Source organism: Nuphar pumila, chromosome 2 (genome assembly GCF_984573655.1).
Source record: "Nuphar pumila chromosome 2, dmNupPumi1.hap1.1, whole genome shotgun sequence".
Taxonomy (NCBI): Eukaryota; Viridiplantae; Streptophyta; class Magnoliopsida; order Nymphaeales; family Nymphaeaceae; genus Nuphar; species Nuphar pumila.
This window is the reverse complement of record NC_143250.1, coordinates 112,643,213-112,668,099: the sequence shown is the minus strand read 5'-3', so window position 1 is coordinate 112,668,099 and position 24,887 is coordinate 112,643,213. Positions and strand designations below refer to the sequence as shown.

The 24,887-nt window shown below is 39.5% G+C and overlaps 1 pseudogene; it reads left to right on the top strand.

Moving 5' to 3' along the window:
- The window catches only part of LOC149846775 (protein NODULATION SIGNALING PATHWAY 2-like), a 32,763-nt pseudogene extending 9,534 nt beyond the window's left edge, over positions 1 to 23,229 (top strand).
- The last annotated feature ends 1,658 nt before the right edge of the window (positions 23,230 to 24,887 follow it).

Below are 24,887 nucleotides of genomic sequence, written 5' to 3'. Positions count from 1 at the left end.
GAAATGATGTGTTATGACAACCTCTCTAGGGAAAGCTATAGAGTCCCAATCCCTAAAGAGGTCGCTCCAAGAGCGGTAAAGAAGGTACGAAAGAAACCACAGTCCCAAAACAAGTGAATTGTGGGCTCCTCTGCGCACAAACATAGCAGACAATGACTAGCTAGGGCAAAACCACTCTTCTTGAGTTTGGCTTCCGTATTAACCTTATCGTTAAGGATCATCCATCCCATAAGAGAATCTCTAAGTTGTAGGAGAGCTCACCCACAAAGCATGCTTTGAGAGCCAAAGAGCTGATTTTCTGACCAGCCCCAAGCCCACCCATTCAAGCCGTATTTCTTCACAAAAATAAGGCTAAGGATGCATTCTCTTTTACAAATATTCCATAGCCATTTTGCCAAGAGAGCTTTATTGAATCTTTCTAAGTTGTGAAGTCCCAAACCTCCAAAAACTAGCGGCTGGGATAAAGAGTCCCAATTTACCATAGCCCTAGCTTTCCCTTCCAAAGACCCATGCCAAATAAACTTTTGAAATAGAGAAATAAACCTTTTTTCCACCTTTTTTGGAATCTTAAAGATTTGTAGAAAATGAATTGCCAAGCAAGGGATGTTAAACCACACTAGGCTAATTCTACCTATTCATGAGAGGAACCAGGAGGCATAAGATTGATTTTTTTTGGCTAATTCGATCTTCTAACACATTCCAATGGTGTTCCCTAGAGACCCCCCAATGTAGTGAAAGACCCAAGTATTTCATTGGTAGACTACCTGCAACACAATTGAATATGGAGGAGGCCAAGATTTGAAGTTTTTTGCTAGGATCATAAAGCACCACATAGCTTGATATTTGCCTTCATTTATACTTGGACTCGACATTTCTTAAAAGCATTTAAGGATGATCCATAAGTTCCACATGTTTGTCTCTGAAGCCTCTTTAAAAATTAATAAGTCATCCTCAAAGAGGAGATGTGAGATAGATACTGAATCTGACACCATACACCCTTTGAATATTTCATCCTTAACTGCATTGGAAATCATAACTGACAATGCTTCTATGACAATAATGAACAGAAGGGGGGAAATCGGGTCCCCTTGTCATAAACCCCTTTTAGGTTTAAAGAACTCACCTTTTTCACTATTAATAGACATAAAAATTGAAGTGGTGGATAACAAGCCGTCAACCCAACATATCCATTTCTCACCAAACCCATGTTTCACATGCAACACAACAAAAATCTCCAATCTAAGGAGTCAAATGTTTTTTCAAGATCTTTTTGAGGATGCAAGATTGTGTACCTTAAAGGTTGATGGAACAGATAGTCTCATGAGCTATGACACACGCATCATGAAACTTTTTCCTTGAAATGAATGCACTTTGAGACTCTGAAATAAGCCATCCAATGACACTTTTCATCCTTAAAGCTAACACTTTTGAAATAAGCTTAAAAAGAGAGCCCACCAAAGAAATTGGTCAAAATATACTTAGATCATAGGGGTGTGACTCTTTGGATATAAGAATTACCAAAGATTTACCCAAGGCCAAAGGGATTTTTACATTGACAAAAAAATCTGTTGTCATTTGTAACACTCCATGTAGAGTATCCCACATGTTTGTAAAATTTGATTGGAAACCCATCTATACACGAAGTCTTTTCATTCAGAAGAAACCAAATAGCTTTTTTGACTTCTTTCATAGAGAAGGCATTAGAGATTCCCGCCATTTTTTATTCATTCAAGAAATTGAAAGTTAAGAGAAATATATCATAGTTTGCAACCACAACCTTTGAAAAGCGGTCCTTGAAGTAGTCAATAACATGTGGTAGAATTTGTTGACCTTCAAGTGTCACCCCATTAATGACTAAGGAAGAAAGCTCATTCACCCTCCTTGAAGAGGCACATTGATGAAAATAGTGGGAGTTCATTTCTTCCGACTTTAGCCAATGAGTCTTAGCCCGTTATTTTCATCTCATACAATCACGGGTTCGCCACTCGCTAATAAGATTTACAAGGCTTTGTTTTTTCATTTTTAAGTTGGTTGCCTCTTAAATGTCAAGGGTAGTCTCCTCAAGTGATTGCAATTCATCTAGGTCCTTGAATTTTGCGAGACATCTAGTTTTATTTCATTCAGTGAGATTCTTTCTCATGAACCCTAGTTTTGCAAGAATTCTTTGGGGGCTCCAATATCTTTATCTGGATAAGGGGGCTGAATTCCACCATTCTCATAAGCAATCCTTAAATTCGGGTTCCCGAAACCACCACATTCCAAGCTTAAAGCCAAAGTTTTTGCAGAAGATACCCTTCCCCCCCCCCCAAGAGATCCAAATCATGGAATGGTCTGAAATCTCCATTGGATCCACCGATGATTGCAAGTCATGAAGATGAAGAATCATGTTAGAGGATACCAAAACATGGTCCAGCTTCCATATCACTGTGGCTTTCTCTTATTGGACCATGTGAATTTAGAACCTTCCATATGTAGATCTGACAAATGAGCTTCATCCATAAAATTTACAAACTGACGCATATTTCTAGTGAAGAGTTGTACACGATTCAAGTCACCCAATCGAAGAATAGAATTGAAGTCACCACAATGCACCAATTACTTGTGATATCTGGATCGAGCGCCGCCTTTATATTCTTTACTTTAGCCCAAAACTCTTTTTTAGAAGTGCCAGTGTTGGGCCCGTAAACTGACGATAAAAGTAAGGCAAACTGGGATTCCCCTCTTGAAAAGAAAACAGAAATTGAATACAACCCAACATGCACAACCTTGCCTTCTAAGTTGTCCCTCCAAGCAACAAGGGGATGCCCCTGAGGTATCTCATGCTGGCCGCACCGCATAAGAACACCTCCGCCATAAATCCTCCATAAAAGGCTTTCTTATTTTCAACAATCCTCAGGCATTCCACATCATTATCTTCATTGACAACAGAATTAGAGGTGCCCCTTCCAACCTTACATTGTAGCGGCATCAACATGAGGAAGAAACCGATGCTGAGTCTAGTACTAACTCACTTCTTTGCCAATCTAAAATCTGATTTTGATAGCATTGAGGATTCCGCTTAGGGTATGTTCATCATCGACATCGTTGATAGGATGGTCATAGCCCATCTGCTAACTGGATGATGCAGCGTGCCGGGGCAGGCTCGGTGAGGTGTTAACTGATGGTGGTTGAAGACTGTGGCTAGGTGAGGGGAGACTCGATGGAGATGCTGCCAACAAGACTGGTTTCTGTGAGGTTCGCTCAAGGGCCAGAGTTGACATTGAACCCATACTCAGGAACACCATGACCAAGTAAGGGTCAGCAACATGTGGTGTTGTGCATGCACTGAACTAGTTCAGTGCAATGTGTAATAGATGAATCCGGTTCTGTAGACTGGCCACAAACTGATTCATTACAAAATGCAGGATTCAATGCATAAACCAGCTGGTCCTGGGCTAAGCAAATCGCTCAGACATCTACCCATAGATCAGAAATAAATATAGTGGTGGTTGCAGGGCCCGGTTCTGCATGAGTTGGAGCTGTCAGGTTTGAATCTGGGTCATGAGGTAGTAAAAACGAGGGGTCCATATTAGATTATTGTGCAACTGAAGACCAAGTACTTGGTTGGCATGGACCCAATCCTGCAACTAAAAATGACACTTACAGTTGCGGTTGTGAGAGCATGGGTTAAATAGGAAAAACCTTGTAGTTTCATTCATTGATATTCAAACTTGACACCAACTCAAAAGCCTCGAGTATGCATGCAAAATGGCACATTTGATCGATGGTGGCCTCCTCAAACAACACAAAATCATCAACAAACTATAGTAAGCTAAAGTTCTCATCATAAGACCATAGAGGCCACGTGTATAGGACGGTCCTACTTAATTCTCTTTTGAGGATGATACCTTTTTGCAATTCCTTGTAAATCCATTAGAGGTAAACTCAAACATACAATTATTGTCATGTAAACTTGGCCATAGATAAAAGTTTCTTTTTAATATTGGGAACCTAAGGAACATCTTTTAGAATAAAAGACTTTGAGTCTGAGTTTAGGGTAATATCACCAGAATTGGAGATTAGCAGATTGACATTGTTTTCAACCATGATGGAGTCATTTTTTTTGTACTCTTTCTTATCTATCATATCATGATCCTCAGAGGACATATGATTTGTGGCACCAATATTAGGGTACCAAATATCATCTTAGGAGATGAAGCTCATAGCCATGGCAGAAAAAGCCTTGGGTATGTCATAACACTGGCGAACCGTATAGTTTTTGTGTCCACAAAATTAACAAACAGCACAACCATCTTGGTTAGAAATGGGAGCTTGATTAAAAAAAAATGGGCTTCAAAATTGTTTTAAGCATTCCTACCAAGTCTACGACCTCTTCCTCCACAACCTCAAAAGTTATTTCCACGACCTCTACCTTTTTACGAAAAGAAAGCAGTAGAGGTGGATTCCACTTGGTGTGATCGCTTAGGCATAAATAACTCAAGTCTCTTTTCTTGAGTATGGAGCATATAAAAAATGTCAACAAAGAGCTTTTGTATTTAAAAGGAAAACCATTAAAGCCTGAAGAATAAGATCTTCATCTTTGACTTCTCCACCTATAGCACTCAAAGAATCCACGATAAATTTGACATGGTTGAAATATTCAACTATAGATTTTTCTTTTTTCTTAATATTTTAGAGTTCTTCTTTTAATTGAAGAATTCTTAACTTAGACTAGGATGAATATGAATGTTTCAGTGCAATCCAGGCTTCCCGAACATTGGAGATTCTTATGATTTGACCCAGAACAAGATAAGAGATTGTAGCTTTTATCCAACTAAGGGCCAATTGATATGTCATTTTCCAAGAATAAAAATCTGCATTAGAAGATGACTGCTTACTTTGAACAATATACTGATTTGGAGGCAGATAAGACTCATCCATATACTTGATTAGGTATTAACTATACATGACTGATTCTATATGTGATCGCCATAGCAAATAGTTTGAACGATCAAGCTTGATAGAGACAAAATTGAAAAAGGCATTTCACTGAGCAGGGTCGGTGGACAATACAAGGCTGGAAGAAGAATTTAAACTAGTTGACAAGCTGAAGCTGGCCATGATAAAACGTAGAGTGCATTGAAGGGGATGATTTTACTTGACTGATCGTACCTGCTTTGATACCATCACTACAAGAAAAAATGCTAATTAGTGGTGGATTTTTCCCATCGCAAATTTGCGATGGAGTAGCAAGAGAAAACTCTCTATCGCTAGCATTTGAAATATTTGCGAAATTAGCGACGAAAAAAGTTCCATCGCAAATTCGTCGCTAATTAGCGGCGACGAAAAAAATATGTCTCAAACTCCATCGCAACTTAGCGACGAAAATTTTTTCGTCGCTAAGTCGCGATAGATTAGCGACGATATTTTTTCGTCACCAAACATTACAAGAAAAAATGCTAATTAGCGAAGGATTTTTTTTGTCGCTAATCTGTCACTAATTAGCGAGGGAATTAGCGACAGAATTTTTCTGTCTCTAATCTGTCCCTAATTAGCGACAAAAAATTCCCACGCTAATCAGTCGCTACTTTTCAATTTAAACTGACCCATCTAGGGTTGAAATTTTCCCTCTCTCCCTGTGCAAAATTTAAACCAACCCAGTCGTTCGATTAAAGCGTCGGACGACGTGCTTCTCTTTCAGATCGTCTAGCTTCCCCGAGAAGCCTCGTAGGTGACAGCCGAAATGTGACTTCGTGGCGGAGGAACACGAGGAAGAAAAGGAGTCAGAGTTGTCGATGCTGGTTGGATTGGGGAGCTCGTCGTCCCCTTCCTCGTCTCCCTGCATTGATCTGTGCCCTAATCTCTTCCTCTTCAACTGAAGCCTCAGAGTCTTAGCCACGCTTTCCTCTCCGTCACCCTCATCATCCACTAGGCATGATGAGAAATTGATCGAGAACCGGTCTAGCCTCCTCCGCTCATACTTTTCAACCGGCTATTGAACGGTCGCAGGTCGGCGAACTCAAATCCATGATGAGATTTGATCGAATCATGTTTCTTGGATGCTCTTTTATTTTATTTCCGCGTCTAGGGGTTCTTGGTTTGGTTGTCATCTACGTCTTCATTGATTTATGTGTTCAAAGTTTCTTCTGATCACATTGTCGCGTAACTACGATGCTTGCTTTGTTAATTGGATTTCTTTTGTTGTTTCTAGATGGAATTAGGATTACTGGGCATCGAGTAAGTGTGCTATAATGCAATGCAGCAACACGTACAGAGGTAGTCGACCTCATCGAGCTTCTTTGAAAGTCTTGTTGTAAAAAGGATTATGTGCGCCTCAAGGCGTATGAGGTGCATGCCTCAGGGCTCTTTTTTTTATTTTATTTTTTAAATTTTACGACGGATTAGCGACATATTATATCCATCGCTAAGCCGTCGCCAATTTCAATCAGGTAATATTTTGCGATGGCCTTTAATTCATCGCTAATCCGTTGCTAACTTGTCGACCAAAAGTTAACGATGATTTATATCCGAATATAATCTGTTGCTACGCCGTCGCTAATTAGCGACGAACATAAGCTGTCGTTAATCCATCGCTATGTAGTGACGACATAGTGACAAATAAAGTCTGTCGCAATTTAGCGACTAGGATTATGCGGCAGCCGCTATCCGTCGATAATTCACCGCTAATCTATCGCTAAACATGCTAGCGACAGAGTTTGTGATGGATTGGCGACGGATAACATCCGTCGCTAATACGCATTTTTCTTGTAGTGCATGTAAAGGTTGCGAGAGATATGAAAGACACTCAACACTCTTAAATAACGTACACAGAGTTTAGGTGGTTCAACAATGTATGACTATATCCATGGAAAGGAAAAACACTCTTTTTATTTTCTCTCTTTTTGTCTTTTCTTTTTCTCTACCTCTATTACACAATTTTTGGAGAGACTCCATTAATATACAAGAAGACTACATGACTCAATAAAGAAAGTCTTCTCACACGACAAACTTTCTACTCTGCATTGAATCCCTGTTGCTATATTTTTTTAGGATTACAATTTCCATATAGGGTGGGGCGTGCCATCCTGGTGTTCTTCCATATTGTGGAAAGGCCATCTTGAATCACCTATTGTCTTTACTTTTCTGTTGACCTATTGCTCTATATTGTTGTTTTATTTTGAAGGTAATGGTTGGTGACAACACTTGCTCCTTTGATTTTCTTTGTCACAATTTCTTCTTCTCCTATCTGTTTAAACTGTTGCTTTTCTAGACCACTTGCTTGATTCACCAAATCACTAGGACCAATTGCCAAATCATTCGCCAACTTTATTTGCTTTTCTCCTATATGTTTGTATCATCTTCCTTAACAAACACAACCAACTAAGAAAGGATCGAAGGTCGCTCATCCCCAAGGGCAAGCACCAGCGGGTTGATAGACACACTGCCACAACCATATGAGGTACTAACAACTAGCGAGGCTGGTGGAGAGCAAGAAGGAAGTGGTAGAGGTAAAGTCGGGGTCCAAATGGGGTGGATGGGGATGATTGAATATAGTAGGAGGGCAACCAGTTGAGCCATCTAGGGGAGGGTCATCACAAGAAGGTAGGGCATAGGTTCAGCAGGGAGGGTATGAGCTAGGGTTAAAGGGGCCGGGAGATGGCAAACGAAGAGTCACCGACAAGCCATGCAACACATTGAGACAAAAGGGCATCATTAGTGGGCCATACGAAAGTAATGCGTCACACAAAATCAAAGGGTGTGCCACACACTTCATTTGCATGGGGGGCATTGATGATTTGGTGAATTTTGAAACACCAAATACGTACCTTGGAGGGCCTCTGGAACTGCTACTTTAAGAGACGATCTCAAAGGTTGTTCAAGAACAACCCAATTTATCTCTAAAGATAGACTCCAGTGTAGCCTAAAAACATGTAGCTCAAGCCCTCTACAACAAGGGTATTGGGGAATTACGATTTCTGCCACAATAACATTGTCGATCAAAAGGCCGGCAAGGGGAAGGACCTAGGCAGCAGGAACCATCTTGTTCAGCTATGCCTCTTAGCAAGAAATCTGACCTTTACTCTGTGCTAAATTAGCACCAACCTAGTACCAATAAAGACCTTTTAAAAATTCTTGTTTCTTTACTAGCGCACTTTTTTATTTGCATCAGAAAAAACTAATCTTTACTGGCACAAGCAGACACGCCAGTAAAAACTTTTTTCTAGGGCACTTCCTCTGCACACTAGGAAAAATTTATTATACTATGTTTGGCTCCAGTATAACTTACTTTTCCACTGGTGCTAATTATATTAACTCTTGTGAAAATGATCTTTTATTGGTGCGCCAGAAAATATGCCCGACTAAATATATCATTCGAGTGCCACACATTTCAGGTGGATGGTGTGCCAAAATGCTATCCTGGCAGGAATATCCTAACAACTCCCTGTCCTTCCTCGCTTAATTTTCGACTCACATTCCAGTATCATAAGGCAATGTCATCATCATTAACGTCATTTTATCACTTTCATCTACCCTCCATTATTCTGGTCGCTAAGAGTAGTGAACGGTGGACCCCCCTTCCTAATCCTAGATCGAGGGTAGGGCAGGTAAATGAGTCAAACAAAGCGAAGCAAGTTATATGTCCCCCCCCCCCCCCCCCCCCGAACAGGGCATCTCATGCTCGGGGGTCCCAAAAAACACCACATATTTAAGCCTGTGTGTCTCGTATCCCCATGTTTGTTAGCATTAATTAGCATTAGAGTTTGATGCGATTGCAAAGACTTAAGTACCCTCTCCTCCATTGGTGCCAAAAAAATAACGATTCTAGAAAAGGAGTGATTGTAAAGACTTAAGTGCTCCGAAGATGATTATTTAAGACCCAGTCTCTACACTGCAGGATTATCCGAGAAAGAAATCGCTTCTGGAGGAGGCCATGAACATCAACCCTCTCACTCTCTCTCTCTCCTTTCTCTTTCTGCTTCTGTGCACATCCAACAGAAGATCCTACATTTCTCCATCAAGCACCAACTGACCTGTATATTGACTGTTGTGGATCCTGATTCAGAGTTTTTACCCTTACACGAGAGGGGTCTGGGGGCTCCTCCGAGCGTGGGTAGCATCATTCAACTTGAATAGTTTTTACCCTTACAGAAGGAGGGTCTGAAGGCTCCTCCCAGTGTGGGTAGCATCATTCAACTTGATGAGTTGTGGAGCTTGATTCAGAGTTTTTGCCCTTATAGGAGGAGGGTTTGGGGGCTCCTCCCAGCGTGTATAGCATCGTTCAACTTGATTCGTTGTGGAGCTTGATTCAGAGTTTTTGCCCTTACAAGAGGGGGGTTTGGGAGCTTCTCCCAGCGTGAATAGCATCGTTTAACTTGATTCTTTGTGGAGCCTGATTTAGAGTTTTTGCCCTTACAGGAGGGGGGTCCGGGGGGTCCTCCCCGGCGCAGGTCCTTGTATAAATTTTTTATTTTCTTTTCCTCTTTTAACTATTGAAAAAGAGCAATAAAGCATGACCCGCACCGGGGAGAAGCCCCCGGACCCCCCTCTTGTAAGGGCAAAAACTCTAAATCAGGCTCCATAACGAATCAAGTTGAACGATGCTACCCACGCTGGGAGGAGCCCCCAAACCCTCTTCCTGTAAGGGCAAAAACTCTGAATCAGACTCCACAATGAATCAAGTTGAACGATGCTACAGTCAGTGTGCAGGTCAGTCGGTGTTTGATGGAGCAATGTAGGATCGTTTGCTGGATGTGCACAGAAGTAGAAAGAGAAGGGAGAGAGAGTGAGAGGGTTGATGTTCATGGCCTTCTCTAGGGGGAACTCTTTGCCTCCCTTGATTTCTTCTCTCTATAGAGAGAGAGAGGGTTTTACAGTGTTTTACAGAGAAGGAAGAAGAAGAAGATGACGATGAAAAGTTCAAACAGACATTTTTGATGGCTCAGGTTCGTTTCGCTGGATGACCATCGGATCGCCGGCTCACCATCGGATCGTCGGCTAAGGTTCGTTTCGTTGTGTAGACTTTGAAGAGTCAACATCATCCTCGACTTTCTGGATGAAGGACATGTTTGTCCTTTTTTTGAACCGTTTGTTTTCCTTTTTTGAATAAAGGACATTTTTGTCATTTTCTCAAACCATCGTTTTATGTCAAGAATAGCAAGAAAGGGTACTTAAGTCTTTGCAACCGAACTAGACTCCAATGCTAAGTGATGTCAACATACACGGGAATACGAGCCCCATGTGCTTATATACGTGGTGCTTTTTGGGACCCTCGAACACAGACGTGGGATTCAGTGAATCATCAGGGGTGAACATACACCACCCTCTCCAAACAAAGGTTGTTCAAGCTTGGCTCATTTTATTGTATTGAGATAAGCTAAGCTTGAGAGTGCGAGCTAAACAAGCTGAGTAGGAGCTTTAGCTCATTAATTTACAAGCAGATATATTTTCCAAAGATAAACATCATATAATTTGGACCCTAAACCACTGAGCCAAGCCCAAGATGGCCCATTTATGAAATAAATAGCTGTTTCAAACTTGTAAACAATGAGATTTGAACTCTAAACTTATTGCTTGCAAGAAAAATGCTTCAACCATCTAGACTCTATGTTGTAAAATATAAAATGTAGTATATGTTTATTATTAATTAATGAGCCGAGCCAAACATTGGTTGTTTGTCTTGGGCTTAAGCAACTCATCTTGTTTTCCAGCCCTAGTTGAGGGTATATTGTGTCATTTTATTCATTGCCAAAACTATTTATCATTCTTCTATTATTAGCCATTATTTCAAGAATTGCCATTGCTTTGTCACAAATATCGTTGATAGTAATGGCTGATGTCTTACTGAAAACGATGTGATATCTAAAAAAATGAACTTTGTATCCTCTCAAAAAAAAAATGTAAGTAGTTATTTTAGCCAATTATTCATCGATACAAGACATTATATGTATATATATATATATATATATATATATATATATATCATGCTTTAAAAACTCATTGAGTCAACCCAGGGTCAACTTGATTTAAATCAGTCATTTACTGGGTCAAACCAGTGAATGACCCAGAAATGAACAAAACTTGGCAAGTCATGGGCTAACTCGGCTGAGTCATCCAAGTTTAATTAGCATGACTCGACCGAGTCATATATCTATATATATAATTATATATATTATATGAAATATAATATAAATATTATGTATATAATAAAAAGATGGTTATACATATATTAATAAAATTATACATTAAACAGATGCATATTATATACAATATATTAGTAATATGCTATAAAATATACATAGTATATACATATATTTACATATTTTATATAAAATATAAAGTTCACATGACGCGGATGAGTCACAAGTCAATCATGGAGGAACCGAGTGGCGAGTCATTAGATTTTAAAACTATGATATATATATATATATATTGGTACATTTCTAAAATTTTATCTAAACATAATTTTTGAAAATCTAATAAAAATTTTCAATTACAGAATTTTTCTAGAGGACCAGATTTGTGACTATGGTTTGGAAAAGACAACTTCTGAGTCCTTTATAACGACCTAAACTAAGCTCATAAGTCGGTCGGGTTGGTAAACAAGTTGAACAAGCCGAGCTTAACGAGTTCAAGCTTGGCTTATAATTGTGGTGAGCCCGGCTGGACTTGAGCTCATAAGGCACCCCACCTAAACAAACCGAGTTCAAGCTAGCTCATTCATGCAAAAATGTATTATTTCAAAACTGCATAGAATTTTGAACCCTGAACCCGTTGAAATGAGCTTACGTATGAAAAAAAAAACTTTTTTACAAGATGGAAGTGATTGAATTTAAACTCTAAATTATTGTGCTTACAAATCAAATATGTCAACCATTAATTCTACACTACACTATGTGATATAAACCATATCTAAAATATATCTATGAATACTTAAACATTGGGACGAGCTGAATCAAGCACTTGTTGTTCGTGTTTGGCTTGCCAAACCTATTTTACGAGTTTAAGCTAAATTTTTGTGACCCGAACACAAACCATTTCCTAGGCCTAATGTCAACATATCAATTTGATTTTTGGGGGACAATTAGATAATCAACACTGATTAACTTCCACCATACACTACAAGGATGAGGGTCGATAGCGATGACTTTTCTCATCACTATTGCCCTATTTGTCGATGTTATAGGTGTATAACGACGATAAAAAGCTGCCACCAATTTTTAGCCTTAGTTGAGTAATAATAGTAACATTTATAAGTTGTTGTTAATGCGTGATCCAACACCGACGAAGAATCTCACCGAAATTGGGTAAACCAATAGTGGTGACCCACCCTATAATGGCAACCCACCCTATAATAATATAACAACAACATTTATGTGTCATCGTTATAGCCTGTAACAGGGATAACTAACTTGTTGTTATAGTCTATAACGACGAAAAGTAAGTCGCCGGTATAGTATATTAAGGTGACAATTAAGTCACCTTTATAAGTTCTAATGACAATATAGGGTTAAGGCCTATAATGGTGACACTCCTGCAAAAATAAAATTTTTATATTAGTTTAGTTTTTTTTTACATTACATTAAACAAATGGATCATACAATTCAAATATACACTTGAAACATCCTCAAACATAACATACATTCAAATATAAATCCAACCTCCTCAAGCATTCATCCTCTTCAACACCCTCAAACATTTTACTTTAAATATACATCCAAATATAAACATACACAAACACACTTCAAAAAATAAACATACATCCTCTCCACCCCCCTCCCTTACATCCTCTCCAAACCTACAAGAAACACACTTCAAAAAATAAATATACATCTTCTTCAACCCCTCCCCTACATCCTCTCAAAACATGCAACAAATATACTTAAAAAAACAAACATGCATCCTCTCCAAACCCCCTTCCTTACATCCTTTTCAAACCCAACAAACACATTTTAAAAAACATATATCATCTCCAACCCCCTCTCATACATCCTCTCCAAACCTGCAACAAGTAAAGAATAACATCTTCAAACCCCTCCCCTACTATATAGACGCAAATCTTGTCCAGGTAATTTATCGCGATAATATATGTATAGTTGATAAATTTTGAGAAAAACTCACTGCCTAAAAAATATATAAAAATATAAAAATATAAAAATATAAAAATAGTAGAAATAAGTACAAAATAACATGTTTAGATAATAAAACGTAGATATGATAAACGAAATAAGTAAAAATATAAAAAAAGGAAAACACAATTAAGATATAGAAAAAAGAAAAAAAATAAAAGGAAACTCATAATATCATGATAATATTGTATCATATATAATTTTTTATATTTCAAAACAACGTGTGACATTTTGCCTTTAATATCATTTTATGAATTTTCAGCTATATTATTACTATAATTTCAAAATATCGCCTATATCTGTTACTATGATTTCTACAAGGATTTTTCTCCCATGAAGGATGGGGAAACCAACCTGGAGATAAGAGACCTAGTCTTGTTTACTAAGTCTGTCGTACTTACATCTCTTTCCTGACAGTATAAACTCATGGCACACCCCTTGTCCTCCCAACTTCGGCTGAACAAGAACTTATCCCGCGCTCTCGTTAACACAAAGGGTTTGACACTTATGGGAATTGTAGTAGTTACCTTTGCTTCTCTTTGTGCTGCAAGTACTATTGCCTTTGTCTCTCAGTCAAGCAACACTGTCATCCATCAATTGATAATTTTATTCACAGATGGCTAAGTAAAACCTTATTTTCTTTTTTTAAAGGCAAGCTGGGGTTAGGGGGACCCCTACCAGAACAACAGCGGCTCCATGTAGCGGAGGGATTCGATCATGGGCCTTCAGCTTGACACAGGACCCTGCTTACCACATGGGATACCACCTCGGTGGTCAAATCAGTTACTTTATATAACCAACTTGGAGCGTCTATTTTCTGTAGAGAATCACCATAACTTTTGATTTTATGCTTTCAATTAACATGGATCTTATTTTCAAAAGCAAAAGTTATCCGCTAGTTCATGTTTTGCATATTCTATTTGCTATTTTCTTGTATTAAAATTGACTTCAATATGATGCTTTGAGCCATTTCTAAGCCATCCTTATCTTGGTGAATTATGAGATATTAAATTTTTTGTTATGATCTTAAAAACTAAATATTGTGATATATTGAAAATTAAGAAGCTTGCTAACACAGTAAATAAACCATGGCTAAGTCTACACATCGAAAATATTTGCAACAAGAGCCGGTTCTTAGGACTTTCACCATGAAGATTGCATTCTTTTGATCATATGTGCCCAAAACACTTTTAAAATCGATTTTTAAAAGTAGTTTTGACGGTTTGTACTTTCTTTCGATTGGATGGTATATATATATTAAACTAGTTGTGTTTAACTTTAGATGATGACTAAAATACTTCTGAAAGAAAAAAAACTGTGAAACTGAAACAAAAGATTTGCTAAGTGGTTCTTACATGGGAACGAATAACAAATCTTTTTCATATTTGAACGGAGAGAGAGAGAGACGAAGAACAAGGACAGGATGCACATGCCCCATTTGGTAATCAATTATCATACAGGACAAGGTTGGCCAGCTTAGATTTTTCATTTTGATAATCCCAGTGGTCCAAACTCATAATAATTCAGTCTTGACAAAGAAGCAAAAAGGAGAAAGCCTTATTCAAACTTCAAAAGGAGCAAGCCATGACCTTATTCATGACCAGATTCACCACCGCTAAATCTTCCTTCCCTTTATAGTTCTATAACTCTATTCATTCTCTTCCCTCCTACACGACTCTTACTTGATCTGCAGGCCACCACAAACACCATAACTACCATGGAGACTAAGGATCAGCTAGAGTTTCTGTTGGGTTGGGTACCGGGTCCGCTCATGATGGGCGAGATCCGAACCCGGCCCACCATTTAAGGAGGGGACGGTTTTGGAAACCGAATCCTCCCTTTTTTTGTGTCTCTCTCATTTTGAATACACAGGACGAAAAAGAGGGAAATAGGAAGAAAGAGAATGGCTGTGCACATTGGCTGTGAATGTACACAGTGATTGAATATGCACAGTGGAAGAAAGAAGAAGAAAACAGTGATATTAGTGAATCGGTGGGCATTTGGTTTGTGGATCATCGTTCTCTCCAAGTGAGCACGAACTCGTTGAGCAAAAACAAACATCAAAGATTCTTATTTCCACTTCCGCAATAACGATAAAAAGGTATGTATCGTAATCTCTTCATTGGTATCAGAGCAATGGGTTTTAGATGCTCGTTTTTGCTTGCGAATATATATTTTTTGTTGATTCATGGTCGGAACAAAAGAGGTTCATGGTGGACGCATGCTATGGGGGATTGTCTACATCCCTAGTGCCGAGGGCAACCCGATGGGCCAAACCTACTCGACTTGCCATGGGACAGGTTAGGGCTAACGTTTTTAGGCCAGGGCGTGGGCTGGGCATGAGCCAGCCCAACATGATGGGTCTGACCTGCAGCCAGAAGGGCTGCTAAAACTCAGGCCCAGTTTTGGACCATATGCTGCAGCACAGGCCGCAGGTCATGCCTTGGCCCTGCAGCACAGGCCGCAGGCCTGCCCAGGACCTGTGGCAGCAATGGCCGATATTTTTTTTACTCCCAGCCTGCGGCATATGCCGCAGGCTCAGTCCGGCTTGACCTGGTTTTGCGGCTCGAGCCGCAGGCTTGTTTGCTCCTGGCCCTGCGGCATAGGCCGCCGGCTTAGCCCGGCCTGACCGGCCTTGCGGCACAGGCCGAGTTCTTGGAACTGCAATGCGGGCTGAAAAAAAAAAATTTTTGAACCCTAGAAGGGCCAGGGTCCTTGTGGGTCGAGGCATTTTAGCATTTTAGCTAATGGTTGGAGCCACGAATGAGTCGGGCATTCATGAATCTATTTTATTATATATTATATATATTTTATTCATGAATGTGTATGAATATGATATAATCATATTGATTATACGATATTTTTTTAAGTACTTTGGAAGTACTTATTCCATAAATTAATATCTTATTCAAACAGTCATAATACAGTTTAGATGAATATAATTATCTTAGGGAAAGTGGGAGATGATTGTGAACGTAGTGATCTTTCGATTCCACACCCTATGAAAAAATTATATGTTATCTAATCGTGTGATTATAACTGCATATAGATGTGCTAATGATGAGATCATAACATGCTTGAATAACATTATTTTTTGCGCATTTCTTTATTCTTATCTAAAAGGACATGACTGTACCAAGTAAATCAATAATGGACTTGGCACGAATTGAAAAACTGAATGGTGATAATTATGATATATGGCATAGAAAGATTCAGTTTACACTGGAGGAGGCTGAGGCCTTGGAGGCTCTCAACCATACTGTGGAACGACCTGAAATTGGTACTGGGGCACAATCTCGTAAGGATATGGAAACCTATGAGAAATGGAAGCGCATGAATACTGTTGTGCGTGTCACCATGCTATGTTCTATGCAGGATGACATCATGTGCCAATTTGAGCATTATAAGACTGCTCAACAGATGTGGATGGCCCTTAAAGATAAGTTTGGGGGAACATCAGCCACAAAACTAAGGAGGCTGACCATCAGGTTCGATTCATAAAGAAAGTCCCCTCAGCACAACATGAGCCAGCATCTCAGGGAGATGACAAACATGATTAGAGAGCTCAATAGTGCAGGGCATACCCTTACAGATGAACAACAGGTCCAGGCTGTGATTCGTTCTCTGCCACACAGTTGGGAACATATGGAAATTAATATGACTCATAACGAAAGTATTAAGACTTTCGATGATATCGCCCGTCATGTAGAGCTGGAAAATGATCGCCTTGAAGCGACTCAACAATCTGGCATGAGGGCATATGTGGCAGAAAGTTCGAAAAAGCAAAAATCTTTTAAGAAGAAATTCTATGGACCAAGAAGGTTCAAGAAAGGTAATAAGAAGGGACAAGACAAAGAGCAAGAAAAGAAGCCTTATCAGCGCTCTGGGAAGCGTGGAAGCAAGAAAAATAAGACAAATGCAAAATGTTTTAAGTGTGGAAATTTGGGTCACTATGCTCGTGAATGTCATGAGCAGGAGAAGGTACATTCTCTTATGACTCCTGTTTTTTGTACAAATGTTTGTAGTTGTGCACTAATTATTGAATCTAATCCTATGTGGATTGTAGACTCAGGAGCCACTGACCATGTGACCAAAGACCGCACAAACTTCGTCGAATATAGGAAGATGCCATCTGGTTCGAAGTGGTTGTTCCTGGGGAATAACACTAGAGCAGAAGTCAAAGGAATCGGGACTTGCGAATTGGATTTGCGAGGAAGACGATCTCTATTATTATATGATGTTCTGCATGTTCCAGAGATTCGACGAAATTTAATTTCAGTTTCTGCTTTGTCTATGTTAAACTATAAACTTGTGTTTGGGGATGTCAATGTTGACATCATTTGTGGACAAACTTCAGTTGCTTCTGGTTTCTTGATGAATGGTTTCTATATGTTGGACATAGAACTTATTAATTTGAATGTTAATGATGAATGTTTCTCACTTATTTCAACTGCTAATAATATGGATGTGGATGTATCTGTATGGCATGCTCGGCTTGGACATATAGGGCAAAAGAGAATGGATAGGCTCGCACGAGAGGGTCTTTTGGGATCCCATGCGAAGATTGAAATGCCTATATGTGAGCATTGTCTTGCTGGAAAAGCAACTCGATTACCTTTTGAAAAGGCAATTAGAGCAACCTATCCTCTTCAATTAATTCATTCAGATATATGTGGGCCAATGAATGTGGCAACGAGGCATGGAGCTTCATATTTCATCACTTTTATTGATGATTATACACGATTTAGCCATGTGTATTTAATTACACATAAATCTGAAGCATTAGATTGCTTTAGATCTTTTATGAACATGGTGGAGAATCAACTTGATCGTAGGATCAAGGCTTTGAGAACAAATCATGGACGTGAATATCTATCCGAACAATTCAAGGGATTGTGTGATGATAAAGGGATAGATAGACAATTAACTACTCCTCGAACTCCGCAACAAAATGGTGTTGCAGAAAGGAGGAATAGGACCCTCTTAGAGATGGTCAGGTCCATGATGGCGCAGACAAATTTACCTATTTCCTTTTGGGGTGATTGCTTATTAACTGCCGCTCATGTATTAAATCGTGTACCATCTAAATCTATTTCTTCAACTCCCTATGAATTGTGGAAAGGCAGAAAGCCAGAATTGGCTTATCTCAGACCCTGGGGGTCTGCTGCATATGTCCATAATCTTTCCCATCAATATGGAAAATTGGGTCCTAGGGGAAAGAAGTGTATCTTTATAAGATACTGTGAACATTCAAAAGGATATGTATTCTTAGGAGAGAATACTGATGGGAGTATTTCTGAAATAGATTCTAGCGATGCCACATTTATTGAAAGTGAATTTCCTAAAAGGGGAGAGATAGAGCGTCACTTCCAGTTCTATGAATTGGATGATGAAGATCAATCTAAAGAGATTGATCATCATGTTTTAGAGACACAAGAGGATGTGTCTATACCACTATTGGATAGTGGGAGTAACACTCAAGTGGATATTGATTTTGATGAAGATCTGACAACTCGAAAGAGTCTTAGGAAGAGAATTCCTCGTCGGAGATTCCAAATCGAAAGGGAAGCCTTTGTGGTTTTGCCCCAAGATGATAATATACCTAAGAGTGTTAGAGATGCTCTATCTTGTCCTAAAAGGAATGAATGGCACAAGGCAATGGAAGAGGAAATGAAATCCATGGCATCCAACGAGGTCTGGGATCTTGTTAATCTTCCAAAAGGAAGAAAACCTATTGGGAGCAAATGGGTTCTCAATATTAAAAGAAATGCTGATGGATCTATCGAGCGATATAAAGCTCGTTTGGTTGCTAAAGGATACACACATATGGCAGGGATAGACTATGATGAAACATTCTCACCTATGGTAAAATTGACCTCTATTCGCCTTTTGTTAGCCATAGTGTCACATATGGATTTAGAATTACATCAGATGGACGTTAAAACTGCATTCCTTAATGGAAAACTGGATGAAGAAATATATATGGTACAACCCGAGGGGTTTGTTACTGCTGGTTTTGAGCGCAAAGTGTGCAAGCTCAAACGATCCATTTATGGATTAAAGCAGTCATCCAGACAGTGGTATTTAAGGTTTCATGAGACCATCATAAGCAATGACTTTGCTATGATTGATGAGGACCACTGTGTTTATCTTAAGCGTCAAGATCCAAAATTTGTGATTCTAACTCTATATATGGATGATATTTTATTGGCTAGTAATCATTTGGAGTTTCTAAAAACCATTAAAGAATGGTTGTCTATTCATTTTGAAATGAAAGACATGGGTGAAGCATGCTTTATGCTGGGCATAGAGATAAAAAGAGATCGTTCAAAAAGACTTCTTTCTCTTTCACAAGAATCATATATAAAGAAGGTCTTAGAACGATTTCATATGCAAGATTGTAAACCCATAGATACTCCTGTTGCAAAAGGAAATGATTTAAGTCTTAAGATGTGTCCAAAGGAATCTAAAGAAATAGAAGCTATGTCCAAAATCCCTTACTCCAGTGCAGTAGGCAGCCTTATGTACCTTATGATGTGCACCCGACCTGACATATGTTATGCAGTAGGGTTGATGAGTAGATATCAAGTTAATCCAGGACAAGACCATTGGAAGGCTGTCAAGAGGATTATGAGATATCTTAAAGGCACATCAGATTCAGTTCTTTGTTACCATGGTGGTAACATGCGTGTGGTAGGCTATACTGACGCAGATTGGGGTGGGGACCCTGATGAGCGTAAGTCTACGTCTGGCTATGTGTTCTTGATGAACAATGGTGCTATATCTTGGTGTAGCAAGAAGCAGACGTGTGTAGCCTTGTCCACAATGAAAGCTGAATTTGTTGCAGGATCGTTCGCAGTGCAGGAATGTGTTTGGTTAAGAAGATTCATCAAACATTTGGGACTCTCTTCTGAAGCAAAACTGCCAGTGACTTTATTTTGTGATAATCAAGCGGCAATTGTGTTTGCTAAGGATCCCAAGTTTCACAATAGAACCAAACATATTGATATGAGATGCAAGTATATGCGCGATATTGTATCTAAAGGCAAGGTTGCCTTGGCATATGTTAATACCCAAGATATGGTGGCAGATCCCTTTACTAAGCCAATCAATAGGGATTCTTATGTTAAACATGTAAAATCTATGGGTATTTATAAGATTTAATATGCTAATGTTATTCATATTTTCTTTCTATGATCATTGTATAGCATGTTGCACATCTATATGAGTATGCTACCAGGTTTGAGATAAATCTTCTCACACGGATTTATCGCCTCAGACGCTGCTTGTGGGCGGGCTGAGATGAGATGTAACAAAATCCAGGATTGCTGAATTAAGAAGCATGTCGGATTTTGGGGATATCATGTGATTATAACTCAAAAGAGTGGGAGTACAATGAGTTATGATATCCGCCATATATACGTATATGGGATGCATCGCCCTAACTGGGTTAGGATGAGGTCTTGTGTATATTTAACTATATGGAGAGACCGACCTTGATATCTAAATATCAAGGGTAACCTGGTTGACCAGATCTGAGGACTTGGATAGACATTGCATGAGAATGTGCATCCTGAAGGACTCAAGTTAGTTTCTCGGGGAGGAACTGAACTAATAAAAATCTGTACGGCAAAGAATTTATGGTGTATGCATACACTCACTGGAGTGAGAAAGTCTTGCCATAATATGTGAGTCATACCACGTATGTCACACCATGACTATAAGTCGACCACAAAAGGAAATGAAGAATGGTCCCTGCTTCTTCATTGTGTGAGTCCTTAATATATATATATAGATATAGATATATATATATATTGATGTCCTTATTGACTTTTAACCTTATTTTAAGGAGAAAGATGAGTGTTGCTACTTTAGCATGTTGCTTAAGGCCATGTATGATTCGGTCTAAAAGAACATGTCTGGGAAAGCAACTTATCTTGATTCAAAGAATAAGAGTTGGAAAGGAAGATCATTTGACATTTTCAGATTATGCACATGTTAAAAGCTAGCTTATTTTTCCGCATCCTGGGGATGTTTTGAGTTTATGATGAAACATGTGGCATAATGAAAGGCCTTGTCTAGCATAGCTTAGCACTATAATATGTGCAGAGGGATTCAGTATGCTAGAATATGAAAAATGTATTTGATCTAGGACACAGTGAGCTTCTTACTTGGCTTGTGCAGGTATACCTTGTGTTATCTTATTGTTTGCAGATTTAGACTATTATGTTACACTAACCGGTACATAATATGTCTCCACTCCCTAAGCTCACGGGTCGCACGGTCCATTTGCCAGTATGAATACCTGATGTTATTCACCATATGAACACCTTTGGTGTTCTTTCTTCTTATATCTCTTCCCATCATGTACGAGTGGGAGAATGTTGGGTTGGGTACCGGGTCTGCCCATGATGGGCGAGATCCGAACCCGGCCCACCATTTAAGGAGGGGACGGTTTTGGAAACCGAATCCTCCCTTTTTTTGTGTCTCTCTCATTTTGAATACACAGGAAGAAAAAGAGGGAAATAGGAAGAAAGAGAATGGCTATGCACATTGGCTGTGAATGTACACAGTGATTGAATATGCACAGTGGAAGAAAGAAGAAGAAAACAGTGATATTAGTGAATTGGTGGGCATTTGGTCTGTGGATCATCGTTCTCTCCAAGTGAGAGCACGAACTCGTTGAGCAAAAACAAACATCAAAGATTCTTATTTCCACTTCCGCAATAACGATAAAAAGGTATGTATCGTAATCTCTTCAGTTTCAGACCCGCTTGATTGGTCCGAATCACCCTTTTCGGTCAGTGACAATTTGTCTCCACTGGTTGACTCGGATCGATTTACATGCAACGACTGCGATGGCATGTTCGAGCCGATGATCTGCCGCAGCAGCTCGCCTATACAGGAGCGCACACTTGTGAGCAGTGTCTCAATTGTCGCAGCGAAATTGGATAGTTTGATCGACACTGCAAACTAGGCAGTGGATCAAGGAGACTGCAAAGGATTGAGGTTGGTGCATCTGTTAATGGCAGCTGCTGAGGCTATTGGTGGAGAAGATGAGGAAGGGAAGGACCTCACATGGGTGATATTGGATAGGCTTCGGGAGTTAGTGTCTCCTTCTCAAGGGACCAACATGGAGAGACTAGCAGCCTACTTCACACAAGGCCTATAGCATGTCCTAGAAGGCTCAACTGGTCCGAACCCACATGCACCACAAGTTGATCTGCTGGGTGCGTACCGACTCTTACAAGAGATGTCCCCCTACATCAAATTCGGGCACTTCACGGCCAATCAGGCGATCATCGAAGCCGTTCGATTCGAGCACGAGGTTCACATTATCGACTACGATGTCATGGAGGGTGCACAATGGGCCCCACTCATGCAAGCCTTGGTTTCCAGTGAGATCGGCCCACCCACATGCCTGTGCATCACCGCACTCACTCGGGCCCATGATAGCCGTAATTCTCTTGCATCTGTCAGTGAGACTAGGCGCCGATTGGTCTCGTTTGCGACATCGATTGGCCTGCCGTTATCATTCAATCAGTGTAGGCTAGACTCGAACGATCACTTCAGGCCTGGTGCAGTCAAGCTCGTCAAAGGAGAAGCGGTCGTGGTCAACTGCATACTGCACCTGCCGCACTCACCCAGCTGCTTGCCAGGCTCAGTGGAGTCGTTCCTACATGGGGCCCACATGCTGAACCCTAGGCCAAAGGTGGTGACCCTAGTGGAGGAGCAGCTGGGTTCGTATGGTGAAGGGTCCGTGGGAAGGTTTATGGACCTGCTGCACCACTACTCGGCCGTCTACGACTCGTTGGAGGCAAGCTGCCCGAGCCAAGGGATGGTCCGGGGGTTGGTCGAAAGGGTCTTGCTTGGTCCGAGGATAGAGGGTTTGTTGGCCTGTCTCTTCGAGAAGGGTCAGGTGCAAAGGAACAGTTGGTTTGAGTGGATGGAGTCGACTGGGTTCAAACCTCAGCCAGTCAGCAACTTCAATCGTTGCCAGGCCAAGATGCTCCTGGGACTATTTAACGATGGTTACGACATGGAGGAGTCGGGGAACAAGCTCGTGATGGGATGCAAAGACAGGCGTCTGTTAGGGGCTTCTATTTGGTCACCTCCCACCTGACCCCCCCTCTCTCTCTCTCTCTCTCTCTCTCTCTCTCTCTATATATATATATATATATATATATATATATATATATATATATATATATATATATATATATATATAATGCATTCTTTAGGCTCATTTTTCGTTAGGTCTCGTTAGGCCCATTCAAAATTTGTAGTTTTAAGTTTTTATTTATCTATAGGTTTTTGTTTAGTGAGAACCAACTTTTGGATCACCGGAATCTGACTTGTATGTAGGTTTTTTCGGTGATCCAAAATCAATGGCTACGAAGGTACCAATTTTTCCCTGCTCATAAAAATATATTTTTCATCGAAAAAACATGATTCAAGAGCCAATTCCCAATAAATTGAGCATGCTAAACATATCTAACGGCTCAGATCTATCATAAAACACCTAAAACCTATGGAGCAGAACGAGAAATGGGGCCTAATATGTTCATATATATATATATATATATATATATATATATATATATATATATATATATATATATATATATATATATGAACATATTATACCCACCTCATTCTGTCCTGCTATGCCCTCTCAAAAAAGGTTGTTTTTTTATTTTTTTTTTGCATCTAACACCATAGATGTGATCTATAGGTTTTGTTTAGTGGAAACCGACTTTTGGATTACCGGATCTGACCCGTATACAGTTTTTTTTGGTGATCCAAAATCAATGTCTATAAAGGGTACCAGTTTTTTTTACTCATAAAATTATATTTTTTCGTCAAAAAAACATGATCCAAGAGTCGATTTTCACTAAATCTAGTATGCTAAACACATCTAACGATTTAGATCTACCATAAAACACTTCAAAACTATATATGGGGCAGAATGGGTCCGAACAAAAAATGGGGCTTAATATGCTCTCTCTCTCTCTCTCTCTCTCTCTCTCTCTCTCTCTATATATATATATATATATATATATACTTGTAAAATTTGCAGTGTTGGTATGTCTCCTTGTAAATACGTTAAAATATTCTTGTAAAATTGTAATTAGCATACAGCCAAATAAGAATGAGCCTACGTTATTGTGATTCTATGAGTGCAAAGACGAGGAAGGGGAAGAGGAAGAGAGACGTTGAGAACACACACACACACACATATATATATATATATATACAAAGGCGTAGCTAGGGGGGGCAGGAAACAGTTAATTTTTTTTTTTAAAGCCCAGTCCTAGCCCATCCCTGATTCCATATGAAATAGTTTTTTATCCATTTTTTAGCCCAGCCCTGACTGCAGCAAATAGTTTGATTTGTTCATATGAAATAAATTTTTATTAATAATTGTAGCCAATTTTTAGTTTATCTCAAAAAAAAAAAAATTCGGGGGCGCTGCCCCCGAACCACCACCTATCACACACATTCTTTTTTCTACACCCCTATTTGCCACCCCCCCCCCCCCCTCGCATGAATCCTAGCTACGCCCCTGTATATATATATATATATAGTGAAAAGATTACACCTTTTTGTGTCATGCTTTGATTTTTATGTAGAAGATCCAACTCACGATATCGTTGATCCAATTTATGGCCCTCAAAAATTCAACAGCCTACAGCGTTCTATACTTTCGTGGGTCATAAAATCATTGAAACAAACAAGATTTAAAGGTTGATCCCTAATATTTTGGATATCTATTATGTC